The 17995-nt window shown below is 39.8% G+C and overlaps 1 protein-coding gene and 2 pseudogenes across 21 annotated transcripts in view; 1 reads left to right on the plus strand and 2 right to left on the minus strand.

The window, feature by feature from the left end:
* LOC119505938 (sarcolemma associated protein) overlaps positions 1–17995 on the plus strand; it is a 200834-nt gene that overhangs the window by 36283 nt on the left and 146556 nt on the right. The window lies entirely within an intron of this gene.
* Positions 6150–9133, minus strand: LOC119510237 (annotated as a pseudogene).
* LOC119510246 lies at positions 15716–17433 on the minus strand (annotated as a pseudogene).

Consider the following 17995-nt stretch of genomic DNA (forward strand, 5'->3'; position numbering starts at 1 on the left):
TTATTTCATTAGACTGAATTCCTTTAAGATAGGAGACTTTATTTTGTTTCCTTCTGTATTCATCATTCTGAATTTAGTTAATAATAAATAGCTTTTGACAGTTAAATTTTGAATTTTATCCTTGGATCTGTTAGATATTGGTTTTGCCTGTTACATTTTATGTAAGCCATATCTTCTGTAGATTTTATCTTATGTATTTAAATTCCTTTAATGTGATCATGATGAATTCTCAGTGTGTCATTGTTTGTGCCATATAAATAGTGAACTCTTCAGAAGTGTATGGACTTGTTTTTATTATGCTAAAAATGTAAAAGTGAAGGAAATTTATCAATAGGTTGAAGCATGTAACAATACAAATAAGTTATGTAGACTTATGTGCTTCCAGTTGGTGTGGTAGTTTGAGTGAAATTCTTTGTTAGTCTGAAATTCTAGTTTTACATCTCAAATATCGATATCTTTCTCATGCATTGAAATTTAGAGTTCTTCCCCCTAATTTACATGTGAAATCCTAAAACATATGCACAGTATTTTACAGATTTCAAGGTGCTATTGATTTATTTAGCCAGCATTATTGAGGGCTTCCTGTATGTCAAGCAGTGTTCTAGGTGAACAAAAGAGTCCTTGCTCCTACAGAGCTGACATTCTAGTTCACGGTGTGCTGTCATCTGTCTTTTATCATCACTGCATCCTATTTAGGACAAATGGAAGTGCTTCTGATTTATTGACAGGGAATCCAACATAGTTCATCTCCTCTTATAAATTTGCTGTGCAAAAGCAATGCTTTCATATATCCCCAAAGTATTCTGGTTAAATGTTGGTTTTGCCCTCAATTACAGTTCTCTCAATTTGATGAAATCTGTCCATATCTTCTTCAATTTTATAAATTTATATTATATATGTACCTTCTCAACTGGTTCTTTATTAACAGATAAACTTTAAGTTAATTTTTAAAATCTTAGATGAGTCATTGAATTATTTTATTTTGTTGGTGGTTCTTTTTGCTTTCTTCCTGCTCTGAAACTCACTTTGCCATTTTTCTCAGTATGCATTTTAATAGAACTTTTCAAACTTTTGTTTACATGATTGTACTTTTCTGTTTTGTTTTGTTTTTTTTTTTTCCTGAATTTTAATGCTGTTACGTTATCTCCATTCTTGTCTCTTCCCATCCATTGTCTGTGGTTTCCAAAAAGATTCTATCTTTATCCTTTGGCTTTCCCATTTCTGATTCTCTCTGAAAATTCACATACTTAGGGTCTTAAGCTACTACTTCTAACCATTTTATTTCCAAATTTATGGACTTGGTATGGATTTCTTAACAATTTTTGGCTTATTTTTAATTTTTTAAAGTGTACTATTCAGTGGTTTTTAGTGGCTTCACAAAACTGTGCCACTATTACCACTGTCTAATTCCAGAAGATTTTCATCACCCCATTGGCAGTCACTTACCACTCTCTCCTCCCCCCAGCCCCTACTTTCTATCTCTATAGATTTTCCTATTCTAGACATTTCATGCAAATGGAATCATACAACATGTAGTCTTTTTGTCTGGCTTTTTTTCACTTAGCATAGTGTTTTCAAGATTCATCAGTGTTGTAGCATGTATTAGTACATCGTTCCATTTTATTGCCAGATATTCCATTGTATGGCTATATATCACATTTTGTCTGTCCATTCATCAGTTATAGACATTTGGGCTGTTTCCACATTTTGGCTATTATGAATAATGCCACTATGAGCATTGTGTACAAATTTTTATGTGGCTGTATGTTTTCAATTCTCTTAGATAAATACCTAGGTGTGGAATTGCTGGGTCATATGATAACCCTTATGTTTAACTTTCTGAGGAACTGCCAAATTGTTCTCCAAAGTGGCTGCACCGTTTTACGTTCTCCCCAGCAATGTATGAGGTTTCAGATTCTCCACTTCCTGGCCAACACTTGTTATTGTCTATCTTTTTTATTTTCTTCATTTTTTTTTCCTTCATTAGTGAAGTTTTGGGTTTCCATGCATAAAATACAGGATTCCCGTAAACCACCGTATTATTAACAGCTTGCAGTGGTGTGGAACATTTGTTGCAATTGATGATAGCACATTTTAATAATTGTACTATTAACTATAGTGAATAGTTTAACTTAGGGTTCACTGCTTGGGTAGTATAGTTTCATGTGTTTTGTTTTGTTTTTATTCTGCTGCTGTATATACAATCTAACATTTTCCCTTTTATTCACATTCAGGTATATATTTCATTGCTGTTAATTATGTTCATCATGTTGTGCTACCATTACCAGCATCCGTTACCAAAATATTACCATCATTCCAAATAGGAACCCTGTTTGTTTGTCTTTTATTGTAGTCATCTAGTAGATGTGAAATGATATCTCATGGATTTGAATTGCATTTCCTTAATGACTAATGATGTTGAGCATCTTTTCCCGTGCTTGTTGGCCATTTGTATATCTTTTTTTGGAGAAATGTCTGTTTAGAACCTTTGCCCATTTTTAAATTAGTTGTTTGTTTTTTTTTATTGTTGAGTTGTAAGAGTTCTTTCTATGTTCTGGATACAATTCCCTTATCAGATAAATGATTTGCAAATATTTTCTCTCATTCTGTGAGTTGTCTTTTCACTTGTTTGATGATGTCCTTTGAAGCATAAAAGTTATAAATTTTGATGAAGGCCAATTTATCTATTCTTTATTTAGTGACTTGTGCTTTTGGTGTCATACCTAAGAAGCCCTTGCCTAATCCAAAGCCATGAAGAGTTATTTTAATCATTTTTGAATATTCTCTTATTTTTCTCTCCCATCCATATTTTAAAATTCAATTTTATTGAGATATATTCACATGCCATACAGTCATCCACAGTGTACAGTTATTCACAGTACCATCATATAATTCATCAAGACAATTTTTGAACATTTTCATTGCCACACACAAAAAAGAGTAAGAATAAAAGTTAAAAGAACACCCAGAACATCCCATGCCCTACATCTCTCCCTATTATTCATTTACTTTTTGTCCTCATTTTTCTATTCATCTGTTCATACACTATCTAAAGGGCGTGGGAGCCACAAAGTTTTCACAATCACATGGTCACACAGTGTAAGCTATATATTTATGCAGTCATCTTTAAGAATAAAGACTACTGGGTTACAGTTTAACAGTTTCAGTTATTTCCTTCTAGCTATTCCAATACACTAAAAACTAAAAATGGATATCTATATAATGCATAAGAATAACCTCCAGAATGACCTCTCGATTCTATTTGAGATCTCTCAGCCACTGAAACTTTGTTTTCTTTCCTTTCTCTTCCCTCTTTTGGTTCAAGAAGGCTTTTCAATCCCAGAATGCCAAGGCTTAGCTCATCCCCGCAAGTCATGTCCCACATTGCCATGGAAATTTACACCTCTGGGAGTCATGTCCCATGTAGGGGATTGGGCAGTGAGTTTACTTGCAGAGTTGGCTTAGAGAGAGAGGCCACGTCTGAGCAACAAAAGAGGTTCTCTGGGTGTGACTCTTAGGCACCATTTTATTTTCTTTTATTATGATTATTTTTTTTTTTCGGTACCAATAAGTCTTTATTTATGCATTGTAGTATCCCAGGAAAAATGGGGAAGGGGAAAGGTCAGCATGTGTTACAAAATGATAGCAGAAAGGCAAGGAAGTACCCAGTACAAAATCAACCATCAGATAAACATACCCAGTGATAGGGTCACCGAAGCCTAAGGGGGCTCAGTTTCCTGCAGTTCAGGAATGAGGGGAAGGGATTAGGGAACAGACAGGTACAGGCTTTCCTACCCTCCCTTCATCCTCATAAATTCAAGATTCCACACTAAGCTTTGGTTTCTAGCAGTAAACATGGAGTTACATTTCTTCCGTCTCCTGTTAAACAATCGTGTAGCCACTTTGACATAAGTTTCTTGCACCTGTGTAAAAGTTCCTGAGTGACTTGGATATACATTCATCTTCCCTCTTTGAATCTCTTACTTCCACTTTCTACGTGGACCCCCACCCCCCACCCTCACACACCCATTGTTTCTCTCTATCCTAAGATTAAGTAGGTTTGGTCAATCCAAGTACAGCAGTGTTAAACTTTTGGCATGAATCACATCAAGGAATGGTCTTAATTCAGAAGGTTGGGAATGAGGGATGGAGGTTCCTAGATTCTTCAGGTCTTTTGCATAAGTTGTTGAAGAGTTGTGGAGATACCCCCAAAATTATGTGTATGGGGGGTTGGGGAGGGGGAACTGGAAAGGGGTGATGGGGTAAGTTTTTAGGACAGAAGATATAGTCCAAAATTGGAAACAAGGAAAGGAGAACATGAAAGAAAGGATGGTTCAAGATCCCCACTTCAAAGAGGGGCTCCCAAGCATATTTCAGATCTTTTTGCCTGTTGTAGAATCTTCTGTCAAAGATGCTTTGGCTATTTTTCTTTCACCACACAAAAAAAAGAAGTTTGTAAGCAATAAAAACCCCAAAAGAACATGGAGAAAGACCAACACATTATCTTTACACAAATTAGGCCACTAGCAATCACCAAATCAGCAACTCGTGAAGTTCTACAAAGCCCAGACAAATACAGTAACTAGAGGGGGGCAGCATTTGGAGGAAACAAGTACCCAGGATCAGACACACATCACCCAGTGCATTCTATTGCATTTGCCCCATTTCAACACAGTGAGGTAGGTTTGCAGTGATCCCACAGCATGTAAACGAAACCCCCTTTCTCCTTTAGCTACTATGACACTATAATCACTGCTGCATCAGGGTAGGACATTGGCTCTGGGTGCCACAAAGAAGCCTTCACTGATGGTCTCTCTGGAAGCCAAGCAGGAAAAGTCCAGACATTTGAAAGGTTAAGAATTTTAGTCTTTGCTTCATACATCCATCCTTGGACGGACACACACACACACACACACACACACACACACCCATTGTGCATGGCAGGCCCAGCTTAATCCAGAAAAGGATGGATCTGGTGTCCCAAACAAGTCCTGTACCCTATGATTAAGAGATTACCAATATATGTAATAAGGGAACAGGAATCCCTTATTATATATATTGGTAATTCTCACCTAATCTTGGCTTCTTCTCTTGACCTTTAACTGGCCCAGCCTCTCCTAACCTTTCTGCACCATCTTCCCGTTTAAACTAATTTCCCACTCTTCCAGTAGGAGATCAAGTCCTGGGGCACCCAATTAAAACCTAGTCTCCCATAAAGGGAGGGATTTCAAGAGGACACTATGGCAGAAAAGCCAGCTCTAATTGGCAAAAATGAGGTAGTTCAAGTAGTTGTTCTTTGTGGTGATAAAGCAACAACAATAAAAAAGTATTCCTGCTGTGCAGACCTGGAGCTGCTGCCGACTTATCCCTGAGATTGTTCTTGTACCTGAGAACACAGTATAGGAATGAGGGCCTTAGATTAAAATATACAAAAATACAAAACCAGAATATTTATATTAAGAAAAAAAAAGTTAAAATGAATAAGATAAGTTATTCGCACATGGCTAGTGCAGTTGGCGTCCTCGAGAAAGTGGGACCCAAGGTACAGTTATCCAAGGGAGCAAATAAATAAAATCATATTGGCCCAGAATGGGGTAATGGGCTTAGGAGCAGTCATTCTGCAGCCTGTCCCACCAACCAAATATGCCTGTCATCACAACCCATTGCTTAGGATAGTTCCCAGCACCCTGTCCCAAGAGAGGGTTATGAGACAAGACATGGAAAAACCCTGTTCCACCCGAGATTCCCTCCCACAGAATGTTATTGGCTTCTGGGTTGGGTCCATCAGACTGCTCTCATCTTTTTACTCTGTCATGAGAAGTTTTTATAAATCCTCTTTCAAAGCAAAACTTCCCTATCCAGGCCACTGTCATAAAACTAGAGATTCTAGAGTATTTCATGCGGGCTCTAAGGATATTTCTTCTGAAAGCCCTCACTTGTATTTGGATAGAGCATGGTTGGAATTCCTTTGCCTCACCCCTCTGCCCCACCAAGATGGAAGAGAGGGTGATGCTATGGACCCCAGCCTGAGATACATGGCACTGTCAGCTGCCCCCACCCACCCTCTCCCACTTTCTCTAATCTGCCGATTGATGCCTGCTCCTTGGAACTTCCTAATCGCAAAAGGATTGCCCCCATGTGCTGTAGGCTCAATTCTGGGCCTCTGGGAACAGGGCAGGACTGTGGATCTCTTCTTCTTCCTCCCAAAAGTAGGAGGGCTTTCCTTGTGAGCGGGGCGCCTGCTGGGCCTTCAGTGGACATGAGGCCACTATATGGCTGATGCTCTTGCAGAAGTGACATTTCTTGGGCTGGGGTGGCAGCTTGCATTCCTTGGCATGATGGTCTAGACCTCCACAATTGTAGCACCTGTCTCCTTTTGATCCATGCTTCTGCATGTTCTTCCCCTTTGGCTGTCTCTCACTCCCAATACAGAACACACCACCAGGTCCAGTGACACGGATAGATTCCAGGCCCTTGGCAGACTTCTTAAAGGTGAATTCCACTGCCTCACCCTCCTTCAGGCTCTGGAAGCCCTCCATGTGCAGCTTGCTCTGATGCACAAAGACATCCTGACCCTGGTGTGGGCAGTCATGGACAGGAAACCGAACCCCAAGTGCATGTTGAACCACTTACAGATGCTGGTACTGTGCAGCAGCTGCAGCTTCTCTGCCACCCTGGCCACGTTCTTTGGTGCCTCCTCTGCCGCCTTGGTGCAGCCACCTGCAAACTGCTGGTTGGACACGGAACCCCTGGTCGTCACCTGAGCCCACGGCTCCGGGCCCCTGGTTGGGCAGCTGCTTGCCCCAGAGAAGTCCAGAGGCAAAGGGTTGCCTTGGAGAAGAGGCAGCTACATCTTCCCCGGCACTCTTAGGCACCATTTTTAAGTAGGCTTAGCCTCTCCTTTGCAGTAACAAGCTTCATATAGGCAAGCCCCAAGATCAAGGGCCCAGCTTTCTAAATTGGTAGTCCCCAGTGCTTGTGAGAACATCAATAATTCCCCAGGTGAGAAGTTTAATATTTCTGCATTTTCCCCTCAAGGGGGCTTTGCTAATACATCTTTATTCTCTGCCCAAATTACTCTGGAATGTGTTGGGGTTTCACACTAACCTTTACAAACCAACCAGATTTCATTCCCTATTCAATGCTCCATGTAATTATGTTGTTTGAATAAACTGACCATACACGTTAAATTGTATAGTGTTACAAAAATTATAGATTTTGCACCCAATAAACATCTCCTTTGGCCTCACACAGAAGTTGAAGTTTTAAAAACACCTTCTATATTGTCCTTTATCCTTTAGTCTAGTTTACCCTAGTCCTAACCAAATCCATTTTGTTCATGTGTCTAATTGAAGTCTGATCTCTTTTTTCAGACTCCTTAACATTTGCTGTATGGAGTAATGGTGACATTCATGGCTGCTGGACTCTGGCTCTAAATCTCAGGTGTCACACAGATACCCAAAGTTCCAGGGACCCACCAGATTATACACAGAGAGCTCAGCATCTCAATTTAGAAATAACCATTATAACTTAGAAATAGATGTAACTGCTGTAAGAGCTTACAATCTAGGAACCTTTACAATAAGCTTTCCCTGATAACTTGCGCTCTCAGACTCAATTCTTGGAGCTTGCACATTACAGTTAGTCCATATTAGTGTGGCATTATAATGTTTTTGTTTTCATTCCTGGTTTATTTCCGTCAGCATACTGTTCTCAATGTCCATTCATCTCACAACTTCACTCCTTTTAGCAGCTCAATATTCCATTGTATGTATACACCACAGTTCACCATTCCATTCATCAGTCCGTGTACCATTAGGCCACCTCCATCTACTGCAAATCATGAATACTGACACCATAAACCCCACTGTGCAAATGTTCATTCATGTCCCTCTTTTTAGTTCTTCTAAGTATATACCAGGTAACCAAGTTGCGGGAGCATATGGCATCCCTATGCTTAGCTTCCTGTGGAACCATCACACTGCCCTCCCAGATGGGCTGCACCATTCTACTTCCCCATCAACAGTGATTAGGTGCATCCCTTTCTCCAGCACTTGTATCCCTCTCTTTATTTTTTAGATGGTTTTATTCACACACCATACATTCCGTCCTAAGTAAATAATCACATAGTTATACAGTCACCACCACTATCTATTTAAGGAGATTTCCATTTCTTCCACAAAGAAAGAGGAAGAGGCAAAAAAAAAAAAGTGAAAAAAAGAAAGCACAAAATGACAACCAAAAAGCAACAAAAGAAAAAATAAATTTAAAATAAAACACAATATAAAGTCAAACAACAAAAACCAATGCCAAGTATCCCATTGTGCTGGTTTGAATGTATTGTGTCCCCCAAAATGCCATTATCTTTGATGCAATCTTGTGTGGGCAGATGTGTTAGTGTGGATTAGATTGTAATTCTGATTAGCTGTTTCCATGGAGATGCGCCCCAGCCAATTGTGGGTGATGACTCTGATTGGATAATTTCCATGGAGGTGTTACCCCACCCATTTAGGGTGGGTCTAAATTAAATCACTGGAGCCATATAAATGAGCTGACAAACAGAAGGAACTCAGTGCAGCTGAGAGTTTCATTTTGAAGAGGAGCTACAGCCAAGAGGGACACTTTGAAGAATGCACAGGAGCTGACAGAGGAACTGCAGTTTACAGAGACATTTTGGAGACGGCCTTTGGAAGCAGACTTTTGCTCTGGAGAAGCTAAGAGAGGACAAACACCCCAAGAGCAATGGAGAGTGACATTTTGGAGAGAAGCTGAAGCCTAGAGAGGAACGTCCTGGGAGAAAGCCATTTTGAAACCAGAAATCCGGAGCAGATGCCAGCCACATGCCTTCCCAGCTAACAGAGGTTTTCCGGACACCATTGGCCATCCTCTAGTGAAGATACTGGATTGTTGATGTGTTTACCTTGGACACTTTGTGGCCTTAAGACTGTAACTGTGTAACCAAATAAACCCCGTTTTGAACTTCGATTCTGCTTATGTATATGCCCAGTGTTTTCTTTAAAGCCCTCTATCTCTTTTGAGAAATATCTCTAAACCTTTGTGAACTGATTTAGCATTAGTTGTTAAATTCTGTATCTCAGTTTGAAGTGTACATTTGTTCCTTTGACTGGGCCATCGTTTCGTTTTTTCTTAGTGTAGGTTGTAGTTTTCTGTTGTCTAGGCATCTGACCTCCTAGGCACCCCAGTCAGGTTTTCCCTGATGGTTTTTCTTAGAGGATTGATACACCTGTGCTTTTCTGCCCGGCAGGTGCACCTGTCAGCCTGTCACTGCCTGTGTAAGAGGGTGTGGCCTGTGGCTCTCCTCCAGGCTTTGGGGTCTGGATCCGGCAGGCGGTAGAGCTGGGCCCCTCCCTTTCCTCTTGGGAAGCTATGCCCCCTTCAGAGAGGTCATCTGCATATCAATAAGTTCTTTGTTTCTCTGACTCTGCTGATCAAAGTTTTTTGATTTTAAAATGGCTGAGGCTGTCTTTACTGTAAAGCGCTGTGGGCTGAAAATGGCTGAGGTTTTCTCCAGAGAGAGAGAAAGGGACAGAAAAGCTCCCAGGTTCACCCGTCAGCCAGAGATAGCACCCGATCCTCTGGGCTCCCCGTCCTGAGACAGATACGTCCCCCGACTCTCCCAAGGTCAGTTGTCACCAAAAGCCTCTGTCTGCTTTGAGCAGTCTGTATTGAGCAGTTAACATTAAAACCCCAGTTGAGATGGGCTGAGAGAGTGCTGTTCTCTAGCACCGCGAGGCTTCCGTGAGGGAGGGGCTCTCGGCTCTTGGCTCTCAGCGTGGGTCCACAGTTTTACTTACAGATTTTATGCTGCGATCTCGGGCATTCCTCCCAGTTCAGGTTGGTGGATGATGAGTGGACAGTCAAGTTTGTCTCCCCGCAGTTATTCCAGGTTATTTCCTAGTTTTTTGGTCATTTATGAATTGTTCCGGGGGTGACTAACAGTCTTCCTCTCCTCTCTATGCCACCATCTTAGCTCCGCCCTGTCATAAACTCCCTTTTATAAAAGCCAATACATTTCTGGTGTTTTGCATTCTGGCAGCATTATCAAACTAGAACACCTATATCCCTCCCTTATATCCCTCTCTTATATTTAACTTTGGCATATTACCTTTGTTACAATTAATGGAACCATGTTACAGTTTTACTGTTAACTATGGACTCTAGTTTGCATTGATTATATTTTTTCCCCAACACTACTCCCTTTTCAACACTTTGCAAAGTTGACATTCATTTGTTCTCCCTCATGTAAAGAGGCACATATTTGTACATTTAATCACAGTCATTGACCACTCTAGGTTTCACTAAGTTATACAATTCCAGTCTTTATCTTCTATCTTTCCTTCTGGTGTTCTACCTGCCCCTAACCTTCCTCTTTCAACCATATTCATAGTCATCTTTGTTCAGTGTGTTTACATTATTGTGTTACCATCACCCAAGATTGTGCTCCAAACCTCTCTCTCCTGTCTTTTCCTATCTGCCTGTAGTGATCCCTTTAGTATTTCCTGTAGAGCAGGTATTTTTCTCTCAGACTCTCTCAGTGTCTGTTTGTCTAGGAATATTTTAAACTCTCCCTCATTTTTGAAGGCCTGTTGTGCCAGATATAGAATTCTTGGTTGACAGTTTTTCTCCTTCAATATCTTAAATACACCACTACCTTCTCACCTCCATGGTTTCCGTTGAGAAATCTGCACATAGCATTATGGAACTTCCCTTGTATGATGGATCGCTTTTCCCTTGCTGCTTTCAGAATTCTCTCTTGGTCTTTGACATTTGATAATCTGATTATTAAGTGTCTTGGTGTGGATCTGTTTGGATCTATTCTGTTTGGGGTACACTGTGCTTTTTGGATCTGTAATTTTGTGTCTTTCATAAGAGATGGGAAATTTTCAGTGATTATTTTCTCTATTATTGTTTCTGTCCCTGTTCCGGTTTGCTAATGCTGCCCTTCACTGGAGGATGGCCACTGGCGTCTGGAAAACCTCTGTTAGCTGAGAAGGCACATGGCTGGTTGTCTGCTCCAAGTTCTGGTTTCAGAATGGCTTTCTCCCAGGACATTCCTCTCTAGGCCACAGCTCCTCTTCAGAATGTCACTCTCTGTTGCTCTTGGAGTGTTTGTCCTCTCTTAGCTTCTCCGGAGCAAGAGTCTGCTTTCAACGGCCATCTTCAAACTGTCTCTGATCTGCAGCTCCTCTCAGCTCCTGTGTGTTCTTCAAAGTGTCCCTCTTGGCTGTAGCAAGCTCACTTCTTCAGTCTGAGCTTATATAGTGCTCTAGTAAACTAATCAAGGCCCATGCTGAATGGGCAGGGCCATGCCTCCATGGAAATGATCTAATCAGTGTTATCACCTACAGTTGGGTGGGTCGCATCTCCATGGAAACAGCTAATCAGAATTACAATCTAATCCACACTAATACGTCTGCCCACACAAGATTGCATCAAAGAATATGGCTTTTTATGGGGGACATAATATATACAAATCAGCACAGCCCCTTTTCCCTTCTCTCCTCCTTCTGGGACACCTGTGACATGTATATTCATGCACTTCACGTTGTCATTAAGTTCCCTGAGATGCTGCTCATATTTTTCCATTCTTTTCCCTATCTGTTCTTTTGTGTGTAGGGTTTCAGATGTCCTGCCCTCCAGCTCATGAATGTTTTCTTCTGCCTCTTCAAATCTACTGTTGTATGTCTCCATTGTGTTTTTAATCTCTTGTATTGTGCCTTTCATTCCCGTAAGTTCTGCTGAGTGTTTCTTCAAACTTTCAAGTTCTTCCTTATGTTTGTCCAGTGTCTTCTTTATATCCTTCATCTCTTTTGCCGTATCTTCCCTCAGCTCATTGATGTGATTTTTGGATTGATTTAGGAGTTTTGTTTGATTAATAATTAGTTGTTTAAATTCCTGTATCTCAGTTGAAGTGTACATTTGTTCCTTTGACTGGGCCATATCTTCGTTTTTCCTAATGTTTCTCATAATTTTTTGTTGTCTTGGTATCTGGGTCTCTTGATTACCCCAATCAGGTTTTCCCTGACTGGATGGGCCCAGATTGAGGAGGAAGATGTAACAAGTATCAAATTTCCTTTAGGAGCAGATTGTCAAACTTTCCTGTGAGGCCTCTAGACTTGGTGCTTTTCCTATCCTGTCCAGCAGGTGGCACTTTTCAGCCTGCAGCTCCCCACTGGTTTAAGGAGGTGTGGTCCCTTTAATTCTCAGTGTACCCTGTCCTGGTCAGGGGCCCAGGGTGTCAGAAACCAAACTTAAGTTGTTTCTGGTTTTGTTCTGTTTTTTTTTCCCCAGGCCCTGGGGTCTGAATTCTCTGAGGGAGAGCAGTGTTTTGGGCTTGGTGCCATCCCTTTTCTTAGGGAAGATACGCACTTTAGGAAGTTATCTTCAACACTTGAATCCTCCTTTGTTTCTCTTACTGTTAACTCCACCCTTGCCTGGATCAAGGCTGACAACTGAAAATGCCTGAAGCTTCCTCTAATGAGCTGCTTAGAATGAGAGAGAAAAAAATCAAAAAGAGCAAAAGCCCCTTTACAGAGCCTGTCCCCAGCCCCCCAGTTTTGCTGGTCGACTGGTGTTGGTACCCATTTCTCTGTGCCCCTTTTCTTGGAACACAGCTGTTTTCCAGTATTCTGAGCTCAGCCATCTCCAGAAACCTCTGTTTTTATTTATTTATGGTTTTTTTGTTGTTGTTGTTTTTGTCAGCCCTGCTTCCTCTCTTTTGGGAGGAGCCTCAGGTTCCCGTCCTATTTGTTCCAGGATTATCTTGCTTGTAATTTGTATTCAGTAGTCCAAATTTGTTAATTAAAACTGCAGTTGGATCTCAATAAAATGATGATTAAAAAAAAAAAAAAAAAAAAAAAACTGCAGTTGGGGCTTGGTTGAGCTACATTCCCTTGCTCTGGCAGGACTGCTTCTTTCTCCCACAATGAAGTTTTGCCACTCAGGCTACCATGCCAGTGGGGGAGTGGAACCAACTCTGCAATTTGAGGATCTTTACTTATAGTTCTGTGCTGCAATCTCAGCCATTCCATCCATTAAGGCTGGTGTATGATATGTGACCTGTCACAGATGTCCCCCAACAGTTGTTCCAGACTATTTACTAGTTGTTTCTGGCTTTCTACTAGTTGCTCTAGAGGACTAACTAAATTCCTCACTTCTCTATGCTGCCATCTTGCCCTGCCTCTCCCATTCAGATTTAAAACATCCACCAATATAATTATGAAATTTCTGGGAAAGGCTTATTAAATGTTCAGTCTTTTTTTTCTAGCTCACAAATAATGGTTCTCAAACTTTAAAATCTTCTGGGAGGCTTACTAAAACACAGGTTCCTGGGCCTTGCCTCAGACTCACTGACCCAGGAGTCCTGATGGTGGGCCCAGGAAACTTAATTTTTACAAGCATTTCAAGTGATTCTGAGGCAGGTGGTCCTTTGGTCATTCTTGAGGAAACATGGTCAAGAACAAGGAAATTTTCCAAGTAACTGGGAATATAGTAATCTGATTTGGAGCAATCTGTTGTTAGACAGAAGAGGTAAACTTCAGCAGTGATTTTTTTAGTCTTTTCTGATTTTTTATGGGGCTAATGCAGTGTCCACCTTTATCTGTAATTAAGTTGCACAGGCCATTAGGTTGTATCTATTCTTCTTCAACTCATGTTTCAATTTTAAACTTAGGAAATGGGGTAAAACCCAAGGGTATATTATGCCTCCATTGACTAGTCCATTGTAGGAGAAGCTAACATTTGAAGTTGATAGAGCATGACCTCTAGTGTAACTCAGTTGATACATAGATATTGTTTAATCCCAGAATAAGTATTTATCTATTCTAGTTTGCTAATGCTGCTGGAATGCAAAACACCAGAAATGGATTGGCTTTTGTAAAGGGGGTTTATTTGGTTACACAGTTTCAGTCTGAAGGCCATAAAGTGTCCAAGGTAACACATCAGCAATTGGGTACCTTCACTTGAGCATGGCCAATGGTGTCTGGAAAACCTCTGTTAGCTGGGAGGGCATGTGGTTGGCATCTGCTCCAAAGTTCTGGTTTCAAAGTGGCTTTCTCCCAAGACATTCCTCTTTAGGCTGCAGTTCCTCAAAAATGTCACTCTTGGTTGCACTTGGGATATTTGTCTTCTTTCAGCTTCTCCGGAGCAAGAGTCTGCTTTCAACGGCCATTTTTAAATTGTCTCTCATCTGCAGCTCCTGTGCTTTCTTCAAAGTGTCCCTCTTGGCTGTAGCAGCTTGCTCCTTCTGTCTGATCTTATATAGTGCTCCAGTAATTTAATTCAGACCCACCCTGAATGGGTGGGCCAACACCTCCATGGAAATTATCCAATCAGAGTCATCACCCACAGTTGGGTGGGGTGTATCTCCATGGAAATACTCAAAGAATTACAATCTAATTAACACTGATAGGTCCACCCACACAAGATTACATCAAAGATAATGGTGTTTGGGGGGACATAATACATTCAAACTGGCACAATATCCAAATGCCATTAAGAGATGAATCAGAGTATATGAAAATCACTTTTAAAGTCAGCAACCATGTTGAAATTTATTTTTGAAACCCCAAAGAGTACAGAAATAGATCACTTTCATAATATTGTATCATTTTCTTTTACTTACTATATGAGATACTAGTCTTTAGTGAATAGTGACTCAGCTGTTGCATTGCTTTGGAAAGTTTTGTTTGTAAGCTATGAGCAAGTCAGTGTGAGGTACCTCAGTTTATAGTGGAAGTAATAATGAAGATGATTATACTTTTTCCCTACTCGTGGTAAGAATGAAATTGTATTTTAATATAATGAAAATTGTGTTGTAATATATTTATCCTTAGATCTTCAAAAGCCCTATGCCTTTCTCTGTATGGTATAGCTGCAGCAGGCAGCCCACTATGGGGGTCATTATTTCTCTGTTAGAGAATATAAATTAGTGGGGCAACATTGCCAGGAAGCAAAAGGCAGGAGTTTGCTGTATTTAACGGTATGATTTGTTACTTATAACAGTTATTTGAGGATGTTTTCCTCCAATTATAGTAACATTTATTCATAAAACATACTTAACAAACCCCATAACAGGAGAGAGGTGGTGGTGTCTGAAATCAGCCTGAGACAGCTTTGTGACTGCCAGGAGAGAGGAGAGTTTTACTTGATTTAGGGATTAAATTTTATTTTAGTGTGAGTTGTTTGCAATAAGCGTAGTTGTGAGAGAATTCTTATCCTTCATGTCAAATATTTTATCTTCTCAGAGATTTAACTGTGTCTCCACATTCCCCATGTGTTTATGTTTTGTATATTCTGATCCTCAGGTTCTATGAATTACATAGTGCTTATATTTCTCCCTATTTCTTTTTCTTTTTGAATCTCAGCATTTAGTTGAGCTTTTCTTTTTAAACATGCTTGAGCTGCCTTCTTTGTGTTTATTTCAGTTAAACATTTCTGCTTTTTATATATTGGAGATTGGTAACATATTTGCTTATGTGGAGGGGAGTTGGGTAACTATGGGTAAAGATGTACTTTTTACTACACCACTGGACTTTTGAAACCCATTAAATTTTTTTCAAATTTTTATCTAACTTTATAGCATAGCATAGACACATTCACAAATTTTTGTTTGTTTTATTGCTCCTTAACAAAATTGAAAATACAGTTTCTTAAAGTTGACCTTGAATGTTACATTGAAGGTATCATAAGATATTTACAAACAGGCTCTCTTTATGATCAATTTAAACTTGATCCATTGATTTGCACCACAGATTTGAAAAAGTGGATTACTGTAGTAGATGTGCTGGCCTAATTCTTCCAAAGGTGGTTCAGAATCACCTGTAGCAAACTAGGCTGCATCCTCAATGTCTTTTTCCTCATTTCAAAATCAGTTTCCTTTATCCTTCAATACTGGCAAGATTGCTGTTTACCATTCTATCTTTGAAAAGCATAAGATCATTCTTATTTCTCACTTCTTAGAGTACTTCTCATGTATGATAACCAACTCTAGGATACTGTGTCTATGATAACAGTAAGTCTGCAGCTTTATCAGTATGGGCCCCTTTCTAGATCTACAATAGGAAGCTGCAAATTTTGTTGCCTCCTGGACATATAGAGCATCCGTTCTGTTTACCCTTAGTCTAGGAATAAAATTGCTTCTCTTTTATAATCAGTGCTGGCTCCTGCTCTCTCAACAGATGTTCCCATTCTGTGAGAGTAAGTCACACAGGTACAAATCCAAGGTAATTTCCACAAAGCTGCCATATTCAAAGTTTCGGGTATTTGATTTTCATTAGTAGCATTATCATCATCATGTGAAGTCAAATAGATCTCAGCTCTTCCTGTATACTTACAGGCCAGAGCAATGTGAGCTCCCAGGCACACCTGAACTCCAGTGCCATTGCTTCCATAGAAGTTCTCGGCATACAAATGTATTGATCCTCCTTTTCCTTTAGCACAATCTCTTCTTCCTGCAAGCTCTACAAGAATTTCTGAGACAGAAAGTCCACAAATAAAACTAAAGCCATGAGCTTAAGAGACTGTGATGAGATGATTTGTGGGATTTATACTGGCCTCACATCCTACAGAAGTTTCCTGGCCATCACACAAGTGACAGAAACCGCAAATAATTTTCTATTTATACAGCTGATCTGCCATTAATCCCATTCCACAAATAGTCTTCGTCATCCTGTGTAGATTTGAGCCCATCCTGCTTGCTGAGCACTGATACGACAAGAGGGCCCTTTTCCAGCCTATGAAGATTTCTTAATTTCAAATGTTGCATCATTTACAGAGTTACAGGATGGTACCAGCACTCTTGCTAGTGGCTTCTGGGCAACTCCCGACAATATGCTGTAGACAGCAGCGAGCATCTTCTCTATGAACTTTGGCTAGTGACAGTCACAGTGATTCCCAATTGCTCAAACGGCCCAGCCCTGGTGGTCCAAGTCACCTTTAGGCACCCTGAGTGGACTTGCCACCTCTGTCTCTGGGCAGTGGTGACTGCAGTGGAGACGATATTGTGTGCCGTGCTGGGCTTTGGGCCCACAAACTTTTTTTTATTTTTATTTTTATTGTGGTAACATATATACAACCTAAAATTTCCCATTTTAATCACTTGCAAGTATGCAATTCAGTGCCACAAACATTTTTTAAGGCTGAATAATTATTCATGGATTGGCTATAATTTTATTAACCTGTCCTCCTATTGTTGAATATTTACGTAGTTTCCAGTTATAAGCTATTATAAATCATGCTTTGCTGAATATTTTTATATATAAAAATTTATACATATTTCTGACTACTTCCTTAAGGCTGTATTCTCAGAAGTGGATCCAAAGGCACATTTTTAAAGCTCCCTTGGTACACATTGCCAAACTGCATTCCAAACAGTTTGTGCAAATTTATACTTACATCAGCATTTTGTGCCATCTTCTCTTACGGCACCCTTGCAAGTGCTGAATAATAAATATTATTTTCTTCCTTGTATCAATAACAAATTGAATCCCTTAACTTTTTATATTTCAAGACTATTTAATATGTGTGTATATATATTTATATATTGTTCTTTTATCCTTCCTCGGTTCATTGGTTTTTTAAACACAGCTTTACTGAGGTATAATTTACATTCCATAAAATTCACCCATTGTAAGGGTAAGTTGAGTTTACTTGTAGTCAATGATTTTTTTTTTAATGCATTTTTTTATTGTGAACTTTAACATATATACATAACAGTGATAACTTTAAAAATACGGTTTAACAAGTAGTTAGTAAATTTCAGAGAATGTCATGGGCTACAGTTCCACACCTTCAGCTATTTCCATTATTGTAAAATATAACATACATACAGAAAGTTGTTAACTTTTGATGTACAGCTCAACAAGCAGTTATATAGATATTTGAAAAATTGTTATGGGTTACAGTTCCACAGTTTCAGTTCTTTTCTTATTATGAAATATAGAGTATATACAGAAAGGTGAAGACCTTCAAAGCA

The sequence above is a fragment of the Choloepus didactylus genome, chromosome 1 (genome assembly GCF_015220235.1).
Source record: "Choloepus didactylus isolate mChoDid1 chromosome 1, mChoDid1.pri, whole genome shotgun sequence".
Lineage (NCBI taxonomy): Eukaryota > Metazoa > Chordata > Mammalia > Pilosa > Megalonychidae > Choloepus > Choloepus didactylus.